Consider the following 15,293-nt stretch of genomic DNA (forward strand, 5'->3'; position numbering starts at 1 on the left):
ATGGCAGACACAATGTGAAGATGTGAGATGTTTCCTTTCCAATGTCAGGTTGTGTAGAAGGAAGAATAAAAATGTAGTTGGGGGGGGGGGGAGTTTGTATGGAATGGTAACACCACTGTTGAAAGAGGTAATGGAAGTGTTGTTTGACACAAGACATGAAATACCTGCATAGTTTGATGGCAGACTGCTACAGCTGGCCAAACCCTTTGTATGTCCTCATTAAAAGTAAATGTCAAATTCAGCAGAAATTGAACTCAGATCAAAAGCATCCAGTTTGTGGGTTGGGTTCAGAAGGAAGACTCTTGTATCAGTTTCCCCCCCCCCCACAACTCCACTCCAAACTGATTCAAAATGTTGGTTTCAAATTTTGACACAAGGCCAGCAATCTCAGGGAAGCGGATAAGTTGATTACATCGACCCTAGCGCCAGGCCAAGTCAGCCTGGACTCCAAACATGAAGACAGATGAAATGCTGTCAAGTGTTTTGCCTGGCATTCTAAAGGTTGTGCCACCTTGCCAACCCATTGAAAATATTTCTAATTTTGTTAAAGAGTCACAATTTTGGAGCAGACAAGATGAAAAAAACAAAATGCCTAGTGGTAGTTACAGCCATTTTCATTCACAGTTCAACTACCAAGATTTCAGGTTCAATTCCATTTGTGGTTTTTGGGGCAAATGCCTTCGACTACAGCCTCAGGTCAACCAAATTTGGAATTCAGTTGACAGAAAAAACAGTGCAAAATGGCCTCCATTACCTGATTCTTGGGTCCTTACGTAATTGCAAGAATTTGGGGCCAAATCTCTGGCAAGAGGACAAGTACTTCCCTTTCCACCATCAATCTTGGAGAGCCTGATAAGGTTGGCAAGGAAGGATGTTGACCTTCCAACCCAGTCATGAGAACAAATACAACAGAGGTCAACAAAACAGGATACCAGTCACATACGTGGGAACAGTTGTATTCCTATGAAACATTGCAGATGTGAATAAAGAAGAAAAAAAGTAAAGAAAGAAAAAGGGTAAAAAAGAAGAGGGTGAATGCACTAAGTAATCAGTGAATATTCCTTTAACTTTGTAACAAAGGGCAACTAAAGTCAATTTTGAATTAGTGAAATGAGGGGACCACAAATAAGGACCTTCTATGGGTCATTTTTTCACATTCAGAAGAAATTAACAGAATTTAAGTTACATTTGAAGTGACAAACTGTGTTTCTGAATAAAAATGATTGGTTCAATGAGAATTAATTTTTCATCAAAGTATTGTTGCAGACATTCAGGGACAAGGTTCCACTCTGACCCTTTTCTTACCACATTTCAGTGGAAGTTCACTGCCTTTCATCATCATCATCGTTTAACATCCGCTTTCCATGGGTTGGACAGTTTGACTGACAATTGGCAAGCCAGGGGGCTGCACCAGGCTCCAATCTGATTCGGCAAGGCTTCTACAGCTGGATGCCCTTCCTAATGCCAACCACTCCAGGAGTGTAGCAGGTGCCTTTTACGTTCCACCACACTCAAATGGTGCTTTTTACGTGTCACCAACACAGGAGCCAGAGTGGCAGCACTTACATCGACCACGTTTGAATGGTGCTTTTTATGTGCCACCAGCACGGGTTCCAGTCAGGTGGCACTGGCATCAGCCACAACAATGATTTCACTTGACTCCACAGGTCTTCTCAAGCACAGCATATTGCCCGACGATTGAAAATTACTCTTAAATGGGCTGGTTATGCAACACTGCCATAGGCCATGCTCTTTACGTACCACCAGCATGGGAGCCCAGTCAGGGAACCTCTCCCACAGGTTCCCTCCACTGTTAGGGTGTGACACTTCTTCACACAGCTTTCTTCATCTATTCTCACCACATGACCATACCAGTGCAGTTGTCTCTCTTGCACACCACATCTGATGCTTCTTATGTCCAACCTTTCTCTCAGGGCGCTTACACTCTGTCGTGTCTGCACACTGACATTACACATCCAGCGGAGCATACTCGCTTAATTCCTTGCAAACCTTTGTTGCAGCTAATTTGGGAAATAGTGAAGAATAATAACTGTCATTATTATTAAGGGCTTTGCAACATAAATTCACGGGATATTTTGAAGGGACATTTTCATTAAGACCTTTTTAAAACAAGAAGTTTGTGACATAGAATGAAGGATGGTGTGAGGTAGGCTGAGATGAGAACCCTGTTAAGGACACCCCTCCCTGTCCTCCTCACCAGCCTTAGGCACTGAATTCTTCTCTCCTGACTCAGAAATTGGAAAAAAAGTAAAAGAAATTCATGACTATATACAACAGCAACAATTATAAGGAATACTTAAATATAGGGAGAGGCCAGGAGTGTCAACGGCTGATATCTGAACAGCACCACCTCCATGGCCACCACCACTTTACAGTTTTGCCATATATGTCAACGACATTTTGGCAAATAAAGACCATAACTAGGTGAGGTCGGCCAATCCTCATCGAGTGGGCCAAACATTAAAGCTGTTCGTTCAACTATGACCATCATGTTAATATCTTTTCCCAGTATCATGTTACTCAAGGCCACGTAATATACTGTTGTGGAGGACACCCCCGAGCGAGAGAAGTGGACTGTTCCACCAAATAAACAATGGACAGACACAATGAGGGAAGTCAGTTGGTGAGGCACACTGTTCAGGGGCCAGTCATGCAGATGACGGAATACGTCGTCGTTATAATGCGGGACATATCAGGGTCGTGCAAGACACAACATATATGAATTTGGGGTGGAGGGGTCATTATGATGTGTGTAATTGAAGGTAATTTTGACTGCTGTTTTAGTAAGATCAGCAATCACAAAGTGGCTTCCTTATGTGTTTCTAACCTGTAACCACTAAGGAGCCCTTAACAGATACATAGATATATCCATATATATATATATATATATATAGCAAGAAAGAGAGGAATGATAGAAAATGGAATGAACAACATTTAAAATCCCTACAATTGTTTCAACACATTTTTACACCTTTAGTTTATTGGTGTGATGTTGTGTAGTCATTGTCATGCATCCAAAGTGTACAATGCACCTCCTCAGGTGATTGTTTAAATAAGTCCTTCGTTAGATTCTATTGTCATTTCAAGCATATGAGAAAGCATACCCAAAGCTGTGTGGCAGTAACATCTGATGTTTGCAGAGATTGCCAACCTACCTCTCTTCTCAACCATTTCTCCTATCCCGACCCCCATCCCAACCATACACTTTATAACAGCTTATGCACCTGGTAACCTGGGGTACCACCTAGATACCCTCATGACCACTATCTTTTTGAAGATTCTTCTAATTCATTCTCAATCTCTTCTACATGGGGGTAGCCGTGCAGCCCCTCTGCAACATGAACCTGCTCTACCTCTTCCCTCAACCCCTATTTAACGTGAGGTTGTATCTCCCACCCATTCTGCAGGCTTTGTAGGCTTACCACATTGACATGACCTAATTAGTGCTGGTGGCACAAGGAAAGGCTCCCAGTCCCCCTCTGTAAAGGGGCTGATGTTTGCAAGAAGGGCATTCTAGCCATAGAAACCCTAACAGACATAGGAGCATGGTGCAGTCCTTGGACTCATAGGTCCCTGTCAAACCGTCAAACCCAGGCCAGCGTGGAACATGCAGGTTTGAGGATGAGGATGATATAGAGACAAATACACACACAAATATTCATAGATAGATCTTTGGGATCTTTTCACTTTGACTGGCAGATTTTTAAAAAAAAATTCTTTTGTAACTAAACACTTTTAAACTTCATATATTGGTAAAATGTACACCACCGGAACTTCTTGCTGACAAACAACAGCAGTAATTGTATTCACCTCAACAGACGTCATTGACTGGTTGAAATTGCCGAAATACGAGAAATTTAACAACAAATAGCTTACAAAATACAGAATTTTCTCAAGAACACCAAGAGAAAACGATTTATGTGACACATTCTACCAGTATATGAAGTTTATAAGTGTTTAGTTACAAAGAAATTATTTTTTATATCTGCCGGTCAAAGTGAACAGATCCTATATATATATATACACACACACATACACACAAATATTCATATATATACACACACACACACACAAATATTCATATATATACACACACACACACACACACACCCAGAAACATTCACACACTTACACACACACCGATCCTAAAACAAACCCTTCCCCCAGCCATGCTGCAATCTGGCACTCAACTATTTCTGTCATTCCATTGTCTCCCCCCACCCCTTCCCACCCAATATTTACCATTCCACCTGTAAGCCAGCAACTAGACCTTCCACTCTGTTATGTAATCTCTCACCAGACTTGATTCTAAATTCCTACCCAAATACCTCAAGGTAATTTCTGCTCCAGTTAAAAATAGCAATGCAGCCAGCCAAACAAGATTAACTTGTAGGCAGTCACTCAGTCTGCTAGAAACAGCAACTAAATCTCCTACTGTCTTGAAAAGAGATGAATATCTGAGACAATCAACCTCAGTGGTTCTCAACCCCAAATGGTCCCAAGGGCCGCATGCCACCATGACAGTCTTCTCCCTATAAATAAACTTTTCTTTAATAAAACCTATCTTTTACTGTGGCCCCCTAAAAAGTTACAGTTTGGGATCTGATCAGAGTACCAAAAAATAAATAAATAAATAAACGGTTGAAAACCATTGAACTGGTTCCAGATCTACAATGGCCTGTAAAAAGGCAGAGTAATGGGAGGCTGAAACCTATCTGGTCAAAGGCCTCACCTGGCTCAGGGCTCACCTGGCGTCAACCCTTTAAACATTGATTATTTATTTATATTGTTGTGAATTAATCCTGCATTATCTTGTAACTTCAGGATTTTGGCGATTCATTATTTTCAGAATGACTTTGTTGGGTAGGTGTGAGAGACCAGATCTGGCCAGTTTAAATGTAAAATAGGCAGAAGAGCTGGGCCAGGGTGGAGCAGGTCAAAGCAAAAGGGATAAACATGTGAAGGTGTCACTATATATATATACTAGGGGGACAAGAAGAAAATGGAGAAGACATAGGGATTAAACCAGTGGAATACCTTGGATTCTATAATCCCGAATAAGGATATGACTTCCTCAAATTAACTCAAATATATATATATGTGTATATATATATATACACACATACATACACACAGACATACTTTTATTTGTTTCAGTCTTGACTACAGCCATGCTGGAGTACTGCCTATATCATCATCATCATCTATATATATATATATATATATTTGGTATTTAACCATACCAATACACTCCCTATTTCTAGGTCACTTTAAATAAAAACCTTGCACTCTGCAACACAGTATACAAATTCCCTACCGAGAATGACCAAGTTTAAAAATCTGCTGGATCTCACCCATAAGGGAATCTTACATTGCTTATAAATTCTATATTTGGAAGGACTCATATTAAACTTTGTTGGACTTTTGGATTTTACTCAAACGATATTGGAATATTGCATATATACCGTTATGCCTAAAAAATGGATTTACAACTTCAATACCCATACATATCTTACATCTATTTTCCTTCCTCCACCCCACTCTCTATTTATATCACATCGAAACTAATTATGATTTAACCATCCTCTCACACCGTCTCCGAGGAAGGGATATTATTATTAATTAATATCCTAGAAACAGCTGTAAGACCTATCTATAAATCCTCTAATAACTATACAGTCTTGGTTTTTATCTTATTACGCAAAAAATTCTTATATATATACACACATTGAGTCATCCCATAAATAATGTGGTTTTTTCAATTGCATGAACAAAAACTCAGAGAATGACAGGATAAACTCCCTGCATCAACTTGCTATAAAAGCAGGGAGTAATTTTACCTTATTCTTAGTGCAAGTTTTGAAGAGTGCAGTTTGATTTTAACAGTTTTTTTCAAAGTTATAATGAAAGTGAAAAGGAGCATATTTGGCATATTTTGCTTTCTGAGTTCAATAAAGGCAACAATGCAATGTAAAGTGCAAGGAATATTAATGCAGTGTATGGGGATCGGACAATAAGCATAAGCCAGCATCAACACTGGCTCCAGAAACTCCGAGCTGGAATATACAGCTACATCCTGGAGGATATGAAGAGCTCGATGACCTTGGTAGAACAAAATCCCATTGTAACTGATGAGGAACTAGCAGAGAACTTTGGATTTGCTCATTTAACCATTCGACACTGGTGGGCCATGAGAAAAGTCAGCAAACTGGGTCAATGAGTTCTTCACAAACTTTCCAGGCTTAATTGCATGCAGAGAGTGAATGTGTGCACTTCTCTGCTGTCACATCTCACAAATGAATCTTTTTGGGACTGAATAGTGACTGGTGACAAGAAATGAGTTCTCTATAAAAGTGTCAAGCACAGAAGACACTGGGAAGGGAAAGGAGAAACACAGGCACCCCAGGCTAAAGGTCGTTACCCACGTAAAGTGTCATCTGTTTGGTGGGATATGAAAGGTTTACTCCACTTTGAACTTTTAAACCCAAACCAAACGATAACAAAGAGCTACTATGAACAGCTTGAGTGGCTTAAGTCAGCACTAGAAGAAAAACGACCATCATTGGTATCAAGACAAAAGGTGTTCTTCCATCAGGATAATGCTTGGCCACATACAGCGAGGATGACATTCCAAAGGTTGGAGCAGTTTAAATGAGAAACAATGCCCCATCACCATATTCACCAGACATTGCCCCATCTGATTATCATTTATTCCACAGTCTTCAAAATCATTTGGACAGGAAAAATATGATTTCTGTAGACGAGGTCAGAACAGTACTGGAGAAGTATTTTTCGTCAGGGACAAGTGAATTTTGACCTTACAAACACATTCCCAACTTTTAAGTCACTTCAAAAAAACCCTCAATCCAATAACACCGTGTACAAACTCTATGCTTGGAATGACCAATTTTATATACTATTGGAACTTACACACAAGGCACAGGAAGATACAATATCCCTGCAGATCTTGTTTTCATTCCTGCACTTCACTCTCTATTTCATATCTTATCTAGAATAAGTATTGCTTAACCATTTTCTCACACTGTTTCCGATGAAGGGATATATAAAATATCCCGGAAACAGCTGTAAGACTTTCTCTTTACAAATGTTCTGAAATCTTTGGATTTTTAGCCCACTCTGTTAATTTTTATATATATATGCATGCTGATATATGACCTACGTTGGACTCCTCATTTGCATAATCACCGAACCTGGAGCTTAAGTATAATCTGCCCATAGCACTTACTCAGCATTACCTGACACCTTTGGGTCTTATTGTCACCATTACCTCTCATAACATATATATATATCACCTTGACTGACCAGTCCGTTGGGCGTCCATTTGACACCGCTGGTCACAGCACGCTGTCCACTCCTCTCTGGATCACACCTTTCTCATCCATGTGATCCCAATCGTCCTCCTGAAATCGTAACTCCACCGTTGTGGAGGCCTTCCATCTTTCTTAGTATATATTTTGACCCCTAATATGTTCACTTGATTATTAAGGCTTTCCCCCCCACCCCAGTTTATAAGTACTATGCCTACTCATAATAAGTAATAGTCTCTTTCTCCAAATTTGAATAAATTTTAGATTTAGATTTTTTCCTTTATTCTAACGTGTCAAAGTACTTGGAACTTATAGACCAACTGCTGTGTTGATATGCATAGGGTTTGTAAGGTCTCTGCATTCTCTGTGAATGTTATTGTGACCATTTGACTTTGACCTAGTTCTCCTAACACTGAATCTGTTCATCAAATAGTAGTAATTGGCAATTAGTTGTGACAATGCTGTCTTCCACATAAATTCCTTATATGGAGCTATGACATCCCCTTTACCCCATTTCTATAAATAGAAAATCTTTATTGTCTCCTCTCATTTGTTCTTCATTCTCAGAACCTTACAGTAGTCTGGAACAACTGAATCTTAGTCAGTCAGTTGATGGGCTCCACTACCTCAAATGTTCTTAAAATTTAAATCCACATCTTTGTCTATATATCTACCTTCTCTATAATGTTGCCACTTGATATGAAAATTTTTGTATTAATGGAAAACCTCTATAATTGGCTGATGAGTGCTCAGCATTTTAAAACTGTTGTAATACTTACAACATTTAATAAAATGATGTAGTATGAAACGATCGTACCAAATTACTGGAGTCATTCTTGTTGCTTATTTTGATTATATATATATATATACATGACGGGCTTCTTTTCTTCTCCGTCTACCAAATCCACTCAAAAGGCTTTGGTTGGCCTGAGGTTACAGCAGAAAATACTTGCCCAAGGTACCTGGAACTATGTGGTTGGGAAGCAAGCTTCTTACCACACAGCCACACCTGCACATACAAGTACATGTAAGCACAACTTACTTCATTAAGCAACATCTTCACACACACACACAACACACACACACACACACACACACACACACACACACACACACACACGCTGCTGCTGCTAAAAATATTCTTTATTACAAGAATCAGCAGAGCATCTGACCAAAAAATTTGGTGCATTATTTGCCTTTATGTTACACTCAAGTTCAAACCCTAACAAAGTTGACTTTGACTTTTCTGGGGTCAATGAAGGACCAGTCACAAATAATGGAGTTTATTAATATTCTTATACAAATGGCTATATGGTAAGAAGTTTGCTTTCCAATTCTACGGTTTCAGGTTCAATTCTGGTGCATGGCACCTTGGGCAAGTGTCTTCTATAGCCTTGGGCCAACCGAAGCTGTACAAGTGGATTTGGTAGATGGAAACTGAAAGAAGCCCATCATTCATATGTGTGTGTGTGTGTTGTCTCCCACCACTGCTTGACAACTAGAGTCAGTGTGTTTACATCCCAGTGACTTAGTGGTTCGCCAAAAGAGACTGATAGGGTAGGTACTAACATTAAAAGGAAAAAGTACTAGGGTTGATTTCTTTGGACCCAGCATGGCCACAGTCCAATGGCTGAAACAAGGCAAAGATTATAATACAATACAAATGTGAATGGAATAATAATAGAAGACTAAGATCAAGACATCTTAATTACCCAGCAATTAAGAAAATGATGAGTAACGAAGCTGTTAACGATTAGGAATGGTTGTCACTTGCAACCAGGGACTTTATGCACACAAACCCTCACCCTTCCTTAATTGTGAGAGAATCTTTTATCTTTTACTAGTTTCAGTCATTAGACTGCGGCCATGAAGAATTTTTAGTCAAATGAATCGACCCCTGGGCCTCATTTTTTTAAAACTTGGTACTTCTTCTATTAATCTCTTTCACTGAACTGCTAAGTCACGGGTACATAAACAAACCAACACTGGTTGTCAAGCTGTGGTGAAACACACACACACACATGACAGGCTTCTTTCAGTTTCTGTCCATCAAATCTGCTCACAAGGCTTTGGTTAGCCTGAAGCTATAATAGAAGAGACACTTGCCCAAAATGCCATGGAGTGAGATTGAACCCGGAACCATGTGGTTGGGAAGCAAACATCTCACCACACCACATAGCCATGCCTGAGTAGGAATAGAGTGGAAGAGGAGGAAGGAGATGAAGAGGATAGGATGACAGAAATAGTTGAGTGTGTGTGTGTGTGTGTGTATCTGTCTGCACACACACACAGAGTCTTGGGACAGTCAGTTTCCAAGACCATCATGAGGCAACTTAAAGAACTCAAAATGCTAAATCTGAGATTTAATGTTAAGAACATGAAGAAGAATGGTTTCTAATTTAAGCACAAGGCCAGCAATTTTTTTTTTTTTAGGTGGGACAGGGAATGAAGCGATGCCATGGAGGCAAGTACTTGAGTACTTTGCTTTTCATTCTTTGAGGCCAATAAAATAAAGTTCATCTCAGGAGTTAAAGAGGTGAAACAAAGAACACAAAGTACTTTTTTTTTTTACAAAGCTATTTTTACAAATAGGCGAAGGAGTGGCTGTGTGGTAAGTAGCTTGCTAACCAACCACATGGTTCCGGGTTCAGTCCCACTGCATGGCACCTTGGGCAAGTGTCTTCTACTATAGCCCCGGGCCGACCAATGCCTTGTGAGTGGATTTGGTAGACAGAAACTGAAAGAAGCCCGTTTGTGTCTGTGTTTGTCCCCCTAGCATTGCTTGACAACCGATGCTGGTGTGTTTACGTGCCCGTTACTTAGCAGTTCGGCAAAAGAGACCGATAGAATAAGTACTGGGCTTACAAAAGAATAAGTCCCGGGGTCGAGTTGCTCAATTAAAGGCGGTGCTCCAGCATGGCTGCAGTCAAATGACTGAAACAAGTAAAAGAATAAAAGAGAGTAAAGCTTTTAAGTTTCTCCCAACCACAATAATAATAATAATAATTATTATTATTATTATTATTATTATTATTATTATTATTATTATTATGCATGTTTGAAGGAGAGGACTTAAAGAGAATAATAGAAAGAAAAAAACAAAAACAAAAAGCGCTAAGAAGCTGCCTCTGTTTGTGATGGATGTGTGAATGCAATTTGAGTTGAGGGATGGATTTTGCTCTGAAGTCGCAATGAGGACATTCAGGCTTTTGATTTTGTCTGGAATTGGGCAAATGTGTTTGTTGGTTGCAGGATAGAGTTCTTTTATTGTTCTTTTTCTTCAACTCAAATTGTTTGGATGCATCCTGATATATTTTACGCCATGCAGATCGATCTTTGCAATGACTTCCCCAAGATGCCCAAGTTAAGCTGTAGAGATTTTAGGGATCACTTCAACTTACCCTCATACCTATTTGACAAGTCTTCCTTTGCTGCCGTACCCCTCATTTGTTAGCCATACATAAGAATTTTATAATAATAATAATCCTTTCTATTATAGGCACGAGGCCTGAAATTTTGGGGGAGGGGCCAGTCAATTATATCGACCCCTGTGTGTAACTGGTACTCATTTCATCGACCCCAAAAGGATAAAAGGCAAAGTTGACCATGGTGGAATTTGAACTCAGAACATAAAGACTAGCGAAATACCACTTAGCATCATGCTAACAATTCTGCCAGCTTGCCATCCTGAAATTTTGGGTGAAAGGGCTAGTTGATTATATTGACCCCATTGTTCAACTGGTGCTAACTTTATTGACCCCAAAAGGATAAAAGGCAAAGTTGACCTCAGCAGAATTTGACCTGGAAACAAAATACAATTAAGCATTTTGTCCCGTGTGCTAACAATTCTACCAGCTCGTTAGGATAACGATGACAGTGACGCTCAAGTATGTTTAATTTCTGTTAATACTCCTACTGTGCAATGTCAACATGATTAAATAAAGCATTTCCTACTTCCGGCCTGCTCTCTTGTCCTAAGCTCTGTCATTACAGGATGTCATTAAAACCAGCTCCAATTATCAGAACATTTGAAGTAGTTCTTGGTACCATGAACAAGACAAAAGGATTATAAATCATATCTGGAATGTTGAAAATGTGGGAGAAATCAACCCGTGAAAACGAAGGGAGAGGAAGGAACTTTAAAGTTCATGGGAAGCTATTAAAAAACATCCAGAGTGGATGGTTCCACTTAAGCTGAGTGAGGGAGATCAGGTGATGGTAGGGTTAAACCTAGGGACAAACTGGCCTCTCACATACTTTCTGTTGACGTCAAGCCATTGTAGAAGACATCTTGTCCACATCCCTTGATAGGGAGTTGAACCTCTCTGTACATTATTACAAAGTCAACTTTGGTCACTTGTGAGGTCTCTCATGAGTGCAACTGGTAACACGGAATCCAGTACAAACTATTGCATGGTCAGGTAATTGGCGATTTAACCCCAACTAGACTTGCCTGATGAGGAAGGTCGCTACAACAAATAAGATCCATCAAAAAGATGGGTGAACAACTATCTAACAATATCATGGGCCTTTAAAAATTCTGGGTTAATACAGGAAGACCACTGGGAGTGAGACACCCCTTGGCTTTTGTTAAAGCCTTCCCTAGAACTTGCTTCAAACCCAGGCTACATCTGCTCGGACAATCTGTGGTGATTTGGTCGACAATCACGAGCAAGATGAGCTGCTATGGATCAGCAGACCGTGTAAGCAGGTGACTGAGAACCACAGGTGAACTTGTATTCTCACTGAAGCTCTAAACAAGATGGTAAGGAAATTTGAATTGGGACAGACTGTAAGGGAGATCTATTTGTTGCTTAGAAGAATCTGGAAGGAAAAAAGGCAGCGAAGGTGATGATGTGAGGGAGATAAACCAAATAGAAATGATACAGGGTTGAATAATTCAGCATTTTGTTGTGGCTGTCTTTGAATTCATGTCTATTGTCTGAAAATCTTTTGTCACACATCTGTCACCTCCTCAGCGACACTTTCTGTCTTCATGTGTGCTCTTACTCTGCTTATTCCAAACAGAATGGAATAAGCAGAAAAAAAGCACACACAAAGATGGAAAGTGTCACCGAAGAGGTCACAGATGTGTGACGAAAGACATCCTAATTGATTTTGATATAGTTTAGAAAAAATATCATCAAAATATGAGAGAATATTCTTCATTGTCTTAAAAATGGTAAAAATCTAACAGTAATATTGTTTAGATGTCTGGGCAGAGTTCAAAGGCCTGGCAACAGACCTGCTATCTTGAAATTCCTGAGCCATGGTGATCATTGGCAGATATGGAGTTAGGGGGTCTTAATGAATGTAATGGGGGTCTAGGTGAGGGTTATGGTTGGGGAAAAAGTGAGAGGAAGGGACAGGGAGGGGGCATTAAGACATAAACTGAAAATCTCAATGTTATTTTGGTTTGGTTGTTTTGTATTCTTACTAAAAGGACTGCATCGCCTTTACTGGTGATGATAATGGCTAGATTTTACTGACTAGCAAAATGTCACCGTCTAAACCAGAAAACACAGCAGATATACAAAGGCCATGATGAAGGCTGAAGGTCACAAGAGTTGGCTCCTTAATCATGTAATCTCACATTTAGATTTTAAGTCAAAACAATCTTCCCAGTAAGACTAAACTGCTACACCTCACCCACCCACAGGCAGATAACAGGGGTTAGGGTTGAAGATAACCTGACACTGAGAAACATATAAAGAAGCCATACTGAAGACTTTATCAGACACACTCATATCTGGATGGTCTAAAGATGAATGTTAAGTATGCTATGAGTACAAGCCAACTATTTCTATAAACTGTCAGAAATATCTTCAGTATAGAATAACTAGAACAAGAGTTTTAATAATTAGTTATCACCCTTAGTAGTTGCTCTTTTGAACTAAAGATAGAGAAAGTTATTAGAAAAATTCCTCTGATGCATGTCATGTGATATATAATGGATTTACATAAGGTAACGTGAGTGGATGTGTGTGTGTGTATGTGCACACGTGCAGGTATGTGTGTGTGTGTGTGTGTGTGTGTGTGTGTAACACAAGCAGTAAGGATATTTATTTGCACTTCTATGATATTTATTTACTAATTCTGTGGCACCAATTCATATTTACACATGTTTCTATTTTAAAGTCAGAAGACCAACTGTAACAACATTCCAAGCATTGAGTTAGGCCCCTGTGTTGAGTCCTGGTCAATTTAGCAGCCTTGCTTCACTATATTAGTCATATTTAAGACAACATCACACACTGAATTTTATAACATAAAAATCTAGATGAAGTGGGTTGTCATGTGTGTTTATGTATGTGTACATATACACCCACACATATCTACCCCTAACCAGCCCTCTCTATTCCAATACACGCTTACAATGTCTACCCACCAACCCTTCCTGCCTCCCCTCCCCGCCCTCTCATATTTACTTCTTGTTCTTCAACTCTTTAGCATTTAAACCAAACCCCATATCCAACCAAGACATTCTCCCTGTTCTATGTTCAAACTGGCCAGATCTAGCCTTTCACACCTACCCTACCATGTCATTCTGAAAATAAGCAATCACGCTGTGTCAAAACGTCGGAGCTACAAGATAATGCATAACTAAAATAAAACAAAGAGAATAAATACAAATTACATTCGACAGAGGAAGCTGAATGCAAAATGGTCAAAGGATCACTGACCCCTCATCACCAGTATCTTTATCTCTCTTTTGAGTTCCCCCCTGACTATTCCCACCCATTCCTCTATAATGCAATATGGCCCTGTCTCAACACCTAAAAAAACCTGTTCCTGTCCCTTCTTTTATAGTTTAGCCTCACAGAACTCAACACTCAAAGTCACTTCCTTCTCTCATATAGTCCTACTCAGTTGAAAGGGATCGCACTCTTGGGAGTTAGATGGCAACCTTGCTCCCATTGATGCAACATAAAAAGCACCCAGTCCACTCTGTAAAGGGCATCCAGCCGTAGAAGCCACCCCAAAGCAGACACTGGATATGAATGTGGTCCTCTGATTTACCAAATCCTGTCAAACTGTCCAATTCATGTCAGTATGGAAAACGGAGGTCAAATGATGAGGATGATGTATCTTTTACCTTTTGTTTCTGACATTAGGCTGTGGCCATGCTGGAGCACTGCCTTGAAGAAATTTTAGTTGAATGAATCAACCCCAGGACTTTTTTTTTTAAGCCTGGTAGTTATTCCGTCAGTCTCTTTTGCCAAACTGTTAAGTTACGAGACGTCATTTTTCATCTCCGAAATCCACTCATAAGGCTTTGGTCCACCCGAGGCTATAGAAGACATTTGTCCAAGGTGACATGCAGTGGGACTGAACCTGGAACCATGTGGCTGGGAAGAAAACCTACCACACAGACACACCTGTGCACATCTTTCTAATTATACACATAAGTGTACATCATACACATCTTATAATAGATGTGTATCTACAAGTGGGGTATCTTGTGATAATATGTGTACAGTGGCAGATTGGCCAGGTTGCCAGCTTGCCCAGTGGCAAGTGGGCCCCTGCAGCATTAGAATCCATAAATGGGGGCCCATGTTCTCAAGTTTGAGAATTTTTATTCACTCCTGGAAGAATGCACTAATTATTTCAGCCTGGCTGTGTTTGTCAACAGCTGAAAAGAATACTTTTAACAAAATAAATAGACAATAGCATTGTAGTTGCGAATGGGCCCCTTGTAGTTGTGGGTGGGTTCCCTTAGTCTCCTGGCCACCAATATTTCTAGACCCAGTCCGCCACTGTATGTGTATGATGGATGTATATATTCCTGTATTATGTATAAACTATACCCATTAGTAGGACTAGAAATCAATATGCACAACCCTCCATCTCTATATACACTCACACACACACACAAGTAATGCATTTACAATTTTTTTTTCCTGCTGATGGGAAAATTAGTAAAGCATGTATCCTTGAACA

At 39.8% G+C, this 15,293-nt stretch overlaps 1 protein-coding gene across 3 annotated transcripts in view; it reads right to left on the reverse strand.

Annotated features, from left to right (window-relative positions):
* The window catches only part of LOC115230550 (baculoviral IAP repeat-containing protein 7-B), a 40,107-nt gene that overhangs the window by 8,897 nt on the left and 15,917 nt on the right, over nt 1–15,293 (reverse strand). The window lies entirely within an intron of this gene.

This window comes from Octopus sinensis, linkage group LG2 (assembly GCF_006345805.1).
Source record: "Octopus sinensis linkage group LG2, ASM634580v1, whole genome shotgun sequence".
Classification (NCBI taxonomy): domain Eukaryota; kingdom Metazoa; phylum Mollusca; class Cephalopoda; order Octopoda; family Octopodidae; genus Octopus; species Octopus sinensis.